This window comes from Pipistrellus kuhlii, unplaced genomic scaffold, assembly GCF_014108245.1.
Source record: "Pipistrellus kuhlii isolate mPipKuh1 unplaced genomic scaffold, mPipKuh1.p scaffold_m20_p_3, whole genome shotgun sequence".
NCBI classification, from domain to species: domain Eukaryota; kingdom Metazoa; phylum Chordata; class Mammalia; order Chiroptera; family Vespertilionidae; genus Pipistrellus; species Pipistrellus kuhlii.
The window spans coordinates 52,731,064-52,738,799 of record NW_023425529.1 but is presented as its reverse complement, the minus strand read 5'-3'; positions in this window follow the sequence as shown (position 1 = coordinate 52,738,799).

Genomic DNA, 7,736 nt, shown 5'->3' with positions numbered 1-7,736 from the left:
CATCTACTGGCTGCCTCCCAGCAGGGACTGAACTCACACCATGGACATGTACCAACCAGGAATTGAACTTGCAACCTTTCGGTGCAGGGGATGATGTGCAACCATTTCAGCCACCCAGATCAGGTCTGTCCTAACTCACTTTGGAAGACAATTGCCCTATTTTCCTTTTACTGCAGAAATTAGAGAGGAATATTCAGTGGGGAAAGTAAAATATTGTAACAGTACCTTCTTTGGCAGGTTTCCTCACTACAAAGAAGTGGGGTGTAATGTACCATTGGTGAAGAGAATGTAGTTATGAAAAAACCTGTTTTCTTGGTCCCTTGTTCCCATACACTGATCTCAACTCTGCTGTCAGATTCCTGTGGTGAGAATTCTTTTCAGGCTACTCCACAAGACCCGAGTACACTTCTGGTCACTCCTGGCTACCAGCCACAAGGACATTTTAAAAGCTGGTAACGTTTTTACATGTAAGATTAACAATCAGGAACTCTCATTTTGGGGCACTGGAGCAAAACCATGTTCCCTAAGACTAGTCTCCATAAGTCCCATATACAGTTAACATCTTTATTTCCAATAATTGAGGATGACATTGACATGTCATTACTGTAACTCAGCTTTCCTTTGGTACTTGAGGGCACCCAAAATACTGCCGTTTCATGTTAGTGGTGTTTTGTTGATACAAATTAAATTATTGGTCTTTACAGACAAAGTTAATTGTGTCAAATAAATATTGGAAATACCAAAATTGGAAAAGCTATACTTTTTGATAAGACAAATTCCTGTTATAGCAAACTGTCAGCAGTAAAAATGTTCAGTACATAATCTTCACCAGTGTGTGGAGTAATGTAAAAGTGGAAGGCTGATTCATTTTTAAGATTGGGGATTAAAGCGGACATAGAAATATGGTACTAAAACATGCTGGCAGTGGAAGTATTTTGCAACTCAGCAAATTAGAATAACATGGAAGTTATTAAAAAATAACATTCAAAAATGTTCCTACTATGTGGGCAACAGAATTTTGGATGAAAATTACTTTAAAAGCTGAGGAGAAACTATACTTTATCTGTTTATTATGTTTCCTATCGATCAATTAAAGTTCAGGAAGTTAATGAAAAAATCTGTAATACTGAGGTAAAGATTAACAACTGCTGATCGTTTTATAAAATGTTAAACAGTGTAGTGGGAAAGACAAAGACCTGTTAAGTTAATATTACTTGATTGGCTTAATGTTTTAAAAATGGAAGGTATTAGAATACAATTAGAATGCTATGATTATTTCTCTATAAATCAAGATTTGAAATAGCATCCTAAGATTACCATCATTTAAAAGAACTGGCACTTAATCAAGTACTGAATTTATTTTGCTTTTATATCAATAAAAAGCTCACAGAGCCAATATTCAAGTACTGCCTGCATTTTAATTCAACATAAAAGCTTCTTTGCTAAGAGGTGGCACCATCCAGATGAGATCAGATAGATAAGGTTATGGCTCAAAGCTAAAGCAAACCAAATCAAGGCAAACTCATTAGATCACTTTTGAATTACAAAAGCATCAGACTCCTATTAAAGGATCCTGCTGGCTTTTAAAATTTTCTTAAATGTGCCTTATCCTTAGTAGAGAACTGCTTTTTCAATTAAGCATCAAAAATTAAACCACAGAAAATTGTTTGTGATTCCATTACTTTCAGATCTACAGTTTGCACAAATCAAAACCAGAACAGTTTAAGTAGTTACGTTTACAACTGACGTACCAAAGGAAATTAAAATTTTAAAAATACAATTATCTTCTTTTCCACCCAGACTTCGGAGTATTTGAAATATGAATTCCATTAGCTATCCCATTTAAATTTTCTTGAAAAGCCCCACCACACTATCAGAATTTGAGCCCCCAAAGTAAACAAAACAAAACACACACACAAAAAAAAAACACACAGAGAACAATGTAGAAAGAATTTATTTGCCCCGTTAAAAAAATAGTGCATTTAACTACAAATTCAGTCTTCTCATTTGGAGGAGTTGCAAACAAAGTTTAAACAGAAACGTTCGATTGCTTCAGGATTACATTTTAAAAAACTCTTTAAATTCACCGAGGGAACACATCAAAAAGCCAGACTTAAAACATGTTACGGCATAAACTTGATAATTAATGGGTCTGCTATTCTGCTCCCAGGGCCGGCTCTGCAGGGGAGGACAGTTCCAACTGGAAGCACGAAGTAAAGTTACAAACTAAATCCGGCACCAACTACGGCCAGAGCCGAAGTGCCGGAGGGCGGGTGGGTGCGTTGTGCGTCCTCGTCTTACAATTTCGCTCCCGGAGGAAAAGGGCGAACCCGCAGGCCTTCCCCGTTTCCAAAGAACCGGCCCGTCCGCCCGCCCGGACCCCCCTCCCCCGGAGCTAACGGTCCGCGCGGCCCCCGCGCCCGGACAACAAAGGGGCCCGGCCATTGTCCTCGGCGCGCTGAGCGTCACCAGCACTAGCAAGGCAGTAGCTTGCGCAGTTATCTCCACAGCGGGCAATGTCACAGCCCGACCAACAGCACAAACTACTACCTCAGCCAGGGCCATGGTGTCCAGCGAGGCGGCGGCGCTCCTCGTCCTTCTCCGCCGTCCGACGGGCGCCCAGACCCGGGATGGCGGGCGGGGCGGGGCGGGCTCCGCCTCGTAGCCGGCCGCCCGGGACCCAGGAAGGGCGCGGGGGTGCTGGCGGGGGCAGCTCCCTCCCCGGCCCCGAGGGGAGCGCCCCGGAGCCACGGGAAGGCCGGGACGAGGCTGCCGGGACGCTGCCGGCGCCGACGGGATCGGACGGCTCCCCGGGCCGGCGGCAGCGTTCCCGCGCTCGGCCCGCCGGGCGCTCCGGGCCGCCCCGCCGCGCTCCCGCCACGTCCCCGGGCGGCGCCGCCCGCGCCCCTCCCGCCAGGAGCCTGCCGTGGGGGCTGGGCGGCGGCCGGTCCCTCCCTCCTCCTCCTCCTCCTCCGGCGCCGTGCAGCCCTCGCCCGCCGCCCGGCCGGCTCCCCGCGCCGGTGAACGCCCGGGCGCTCCTCGCGGCAGCGCCGCCGGGGCGTCCCGGGCCACACGCCCCCAGGCCCCTCGGAGTGATACCGCGCACCTCTGCCGGAGGCGAGAACGAAAGGAACAAAACCCCGCAAAACTGGTCCGCGCGGACCGGCCCGCTCGCGCTCCGCGGCTCCAGTGCGCCGGGGCGGACCGCAGAGATGCCTTAAGGAGGCTCGCGCTCCGCTCCCGGCACGTGACCGCCCGGGCCCCGCCCCCGCGCCGCCATCTTACATCCGGGGCCGAGGCGGCGCCCCTCCCGCCACCTGGGCAAGCCTCGACGTGTCGCTAGCAGTCAGTCCCAAAAGCGGGGACCCTGATTCCACGCGTCAAAGCGCTGAGGCCGCGGGCCATGTTCCCTCCCCCGCCCTCCGCTTAACGGCACAAAATGAGGCCCCTAACATCTGCTCCCGGTCCTTGCCCGCAAAGAAAATGGCGGCACTCACCGCCGTCTAAGTGGACACGTTGTACTCTGGGGAGTTTCCAGTTTCCGGTACGGCGTTCCCCATCCGGCGAGGGCACGGCCGCTTGGGCCCCACCCCGCGGCGGAGCCCCGGCGCTGCATTCCGCGGGAAAGCGGCGGGAAAGCGCGCTGCCGGCCTCAGTGCGCAGGCGCCCTGACTCGGGGGTTGCCTTTTTTTTCTTAAAGGCCAAGTTTGGGAGAAGGTCGACTGCCCCAAGAGCCATGTCTGCTGCTGGCCCAGAGAAGTTACTTTTTGCCTCCCACTTAGGAAGTTTTGTCTTAAGTTAAATTGTTTTAAAGAAAAAGCAAGCAGGGGTTGTCTAAAATTCAGGACGTCCAGTTATGTACGAATTTGAGATAGTTTTTTTAGTATTTGTGTTCCCCCATGTACTATTTATTTAACTGGGGTGTCCTGTATTTTTATCTGCGAAATCTGGCAATCCTGTCATCAGGCTCTGGAAAACCCGGGCTGCACTTCACAAAAGGAAGGGATGGAGGAACGAGGGGGATTGGAGGCCGTAGGAGGTTCCCACTTGGCAGAGACTTGGATCCTTTCCTGGAAGCCTGAGGACTTAAGTGCAGACTCCACAATCTGGAAACAACACATAAAGAAGCATCCATGTGTAACTCATTTTTGGAAAAGTAAGATCTCCCCCTTAAACCAGCACAATATAATCCTATATAATAAAAGGCTAATGTGTAAATCAACCAAATGGCAGAACGACCAGTCGCTATGATGCGCACTGACCATCAGGAGGCAGGTGCTCAATGCAGGAGTTGCCCCCTGGTGGTCATTGCACCAGAAACTGGGCTCATGACTGGTGAGCACGGTGGCAGGAGCCTCTCCTGCCTCCAAGATAGTGCTAAGGATGTCATCTGCTGGCTTAGGCAAACTCCCCACAGACTGCCTAAGCCTTCAGACATCCCGAGAGCTTCCGGCCTGAGAGAGGGCACAGGCCAGGCTGAGGGAGCCCCCCACTCCCTCATCCCCCGATGCACAACTTTCATGCACCAGGCCTCTGGTGTTTAATAGTAGAGCCTCTTGGCCAAGAGACTTGTTGCAAATTAAAGATTACCTAACACTGTCTTTTCCTTTCTGTTCTACTTGGTATTGGTGATGGAACAGTTTCTGAAGCAAGTTAAAAAGCACCCTGCCTAACATGTTTCAAAATATAGTATGCAAATTAAGAAAGAAAAAAACACCCAGTGACACATCTCACGTTATGCTTATTCATATGAAGGTAGTTTGCCTGGGATGTTGAATCTTTTAACTATTTCCAATTAACAATATTTATGTATTTATTTTTATGTGTATATAGAACACAGTTGAAATTAAATGTTTTATTTGATGAAGCAAACTCAACTGTGCATCACGATGCTTATCACAAAATCTGTAGAAACTTCACCAGTAGTTTCATTATAATTCACACCACCCTGTCCTGATAAGCAATGACGGGGCAGCCAGGACATCACCCCTCACTGCTCCTTCACTGCACAGTGGACCACACACTAACCTGCTCCATAGCAAATGTCAACTGTCATAGTGGTTCAGATATTCAAATGGTCCTTAAACAGTTGTTTGGTCTATAGTATACAGATACATTATAGCAATGTTTTCAACTAAACTTAGTCATGACACTTACTTTAACTGTATCAGATTCATTTCCACAATTAACCTGTTTTTGACAGTGTTGACTCTAATGCACTCATTATCCAAACACAATGTGCTGTTATCTTTATTTTTCTGTGCCCTTAATTTCCAGAATCTAAGCATCCTCTCCAAATGTGACCACCTGCAGCTAATAAATCCTTCATAGCAGGAAAATTGCAACAGCTTCCTATCTTATAGTCCCTTCATTCCATCTTATAACTGCAAGTTTATCTCCCTCAGTTTCATAATTTACTCCTAAAAATCATCAAACTCCTGCCATCTCAAACCTAAACTATTTCTGCTTGGCTTTCAAGGAATTTCATGAATGGGCCTTAATTCCTCACTGGTACACATAACAAAATGTACTATCTGCTGAAACTGGTTTGGCTCAGTGGATAGAGCGTCGGCCTGCAGACTGAAAGGTCCCAGGTTCAATTCTGGTCAAGGGCATGTACCTTGGTTGTGGGCACATCCCCCGCAAAGGGGTGTGCAAGAGGCAGCTGATCAATGTTTCTCTTTCATGGATGTTTCTAACTCTCTATCCCTCTCTCTTCCTCTCTGTAAAAAAAATCAATTTTTAAAAGAAATGTACTATCAGTTTCCTCATATTTCAGATATGCCTTGTTCACATTGTCTTTACCTGCAATATCCTTTGGAACCATCCAAAATCTACCTTGTCATCAAGGCCCACTGTAAGTTCAGTCTCCACTACTGAGTCTTTTCATTTCTTTATTGATTTTCCTTCTTCATATTAACATTAAGTATTAAACTGAACCACAGAGGACTAGGCTCAAGTTCTTTATTTTTATAATCTCATTTAACCTGTGCTTGTCTTCCACAGTACTTTGCACATTTACGGTCTTATATTCCTTGCAAAACTATAAACTCCCTACCGGCACAGAGTAACTCAATGCCTAACACCTGATAGGAGCTAAAATGATGACCGGAATACTTAATTATATACAATCTTGTGTTTACTAGCTATATACACCTGAGCACTCCTACAAAGGACACAATTATGAGCATACAGATTCTTAACCTGCATTGCTTGTCCCCAGTAAAATGCAAAAACAAATCTTACCTAATAATAGACAAACATGTAAATTGACCATACCTCCACTATGCCCACCAGCCAATCAGGAGGGAATATGCAAATTAGGACAAAGATGGTGGCCATCAGCTGCTAAAGGCACGAAGTGGTCTGGCAGGGCAGGATGCCTGCTATGAGAGGTAGGGCAGGGGGCGAGGGGATCTACAGGAGCGGCACTCCAGCCCCCCAGCGAAGACAAAGAAGGTAGACTCCGGCCAAAGCAAAGGCCTGGGTCCCAGGTGCTGGAGGAAAACCGGTGCTGGAAGCCAAGGGAAGGAAGGCCTATTGCACGAATCTCTTCAGGTTTTTGCTCATCTTTGAATAATATGTACCAGAAATGTATTTTATTTATGTTACATGCACCAAACAGTTATCATGAGTTAGGGACAGTACTTTATCACATTGCTTTTTAAATCTTTAAAAAAAAACACACACACTTTGAGTTAAACACTACTATTAACTCCCTTTTTCATGAGGAAAGAAAAACAGGTTAACTAACTTGCTATTTTAAACTGTCCTGGACCAATAATAAAAACCCAATACAGCTCCAGAGGTCACAGTCATTAAACAAGTATCTTCTTCACAGTATTTGAAGTTCTTTGTTATGTTCAAGTGTATTTGTCTCAACATCTATTCATAGAAATAGTTGTGTAAAAAATATTAAAACAATTTTTCTTTGAGAGATAGAAGTATGGTCTAGCATTGCTATAAACAGGCAGTCTTAAAATAAGCCTCATTAAATTAAAAATATATAGGAGTGCTTGTAAAACAAAAGAAATGATTTTAAGAATCTAGTCCACTTGAGAACTGCTTTTACCTGACCTAGAATTTTTTAAGTTCAACGTTTTTTGACCTAGAATTTTAACACAAAGTTCTAAATCTACTTTCCAAACTGCTGAGATAGATATTTCATAATGTTCCCGTTTTTATTATTTTCACTTTATATATTAATAGTTTCAATAAATCTCTCAAAAACACACCTTCCTTATTCTATTTTAGAAAAGTTTTCCCCAGTTGACAGCATATGTAAACCATCCTAAACATATCTTAATTATTAATTATGAAGTCTGTTAAACAGATTCAATGATGTGGGGTATCACTGATGTGTAGAACCTAATGGGGATGAGAAAGCAAACACAAAGTTCATTAAAGAAAAAGTGAGTCATTTATCATATCTGGAAGTAAATTCTCAAAGTGGTTATGATTTTAAGTTATACTGAGAAAACTAGCAATGCTAGGACCTAATTTTAAAAAATATCTAAAGTCATGAAGAGTGGAACTGTAAAGCAATTTACGGATCTATACGATCACAGCTATAACTATATATGTTTTAAAAAATGTTTTTATTGATTTCAGAGAGAGGAAGGGAGAGGGAAAGAGAGATAGAAACATCAATAATGAGAATCACTAATAGGCTGCCTCCTGCACACCCTCTATTGGGGATTGAACCTAAAATCCGGGCATGTGCCCTGACCAGGAAT